Genomic DNA, 1188 nt, shown 5'->3' on the forward strand with positions numbered 1-1188 from the left:
ACACAAAGACTTGCAGGTCTTAGGATAAAGAGCAATACATTGGCTGGGGCCGAATCGCATAAGAAAGGTTTTCTTGGGAGGCGGTTTTGGGAAAGGTCAAACCAAGGGTACCGAAGTTCTTTGGGTTCCAAGAAGGGAACGTTCAAGTTTTGTAATTGGAAGCTTGTATGTAACGTACATTGTGTTCCATAGTGAAGAAGGAAAATCTCCCAAATCAGAGGGGAGGATTGGATGTAGTTTTACGGTGGACAACAAAACGAACTAGGATAAAATCCATGCGTAATATTTTCTATCATTTTCTCTTTTATATTTCAATATGTTTTAATGCGTGTTTGGAGCTAATATTTTGCATATTTGTTCCTTGTTATGTTCTTGTTAATCTTGCACAAAAGTATCTATTATATATCTGTTTGTTAATAACTGTGCAAGTTGCTGTTGTGATCATTTTGTTTCTGTTACTGGTTAATCGATTAAGACCATTTGTTAATCGATTAACTGGGCATTTTTTAGCAACTGTGTAAAAACCAGAAAAGTGGAAATTGAGTTCCAACACACCTATTCAACCCCCTTTCTAGGTGTATTCCGCCACTGATATCTAACAAGTTGTATCAGAGCTAGTACGATGTGCTAGCTCAACCGCATCCGTATGATTCGAGAGTGACTATATATGGGCTCTAACAACCCATTTGGCGGTGATGGCGCATCCATCAACCACCCTCCCATATTCAGTGGCGAAGGTTACGCCTATTGGAAGGTTCACATGAGAATCTATATCGAGGCAATAGACACGGACATTTGAGATTCCGTTGTCAATGGTCTATACATTCCACTTCATTTGGTGGATGGCGAGTTTAAAGAAAAGCCTAAAGGCTTATGGACGGATATTGAGAAAAGAAAGGTCCAACATGACCTTAAGGCCAAGAACATTATTACTTCGGTCTTATCTTATGACGAGTTCTTTAGAGTCTCGCAGTGCCTATATGCAAAAGAAATGTGGGATACTTTACAAGTTACCCACGAAGGCACGAATGAAGTTTAACGCGCTAGACTAAATGCGCTTACGCATGAGTATGAGTTATTTCGCATGCTTCCTAATGAATCTATATGTAATATACAAAAACGTTTTACTCATGTTATAAATCATTTGGTCGCCCTTGATAAAACTTTTCCTAATGCTGATTTGTCTAA

This window comes from Lupinus angustifolius, chromosome LG11 (assembly GCF_001865875.1).
Source record: "Lupinus angustifolius cultivar Tanjil chromosome LG11, LupAngTanjil_v1.0, whole genome shotgun sequence".
Lineage (NCBI taxonomy): Eukaryota > Viridiplantae > Streptophyta > Magnoliopsida > Fabales > Fabaceae > Lupinus > Lupinus angustifolius.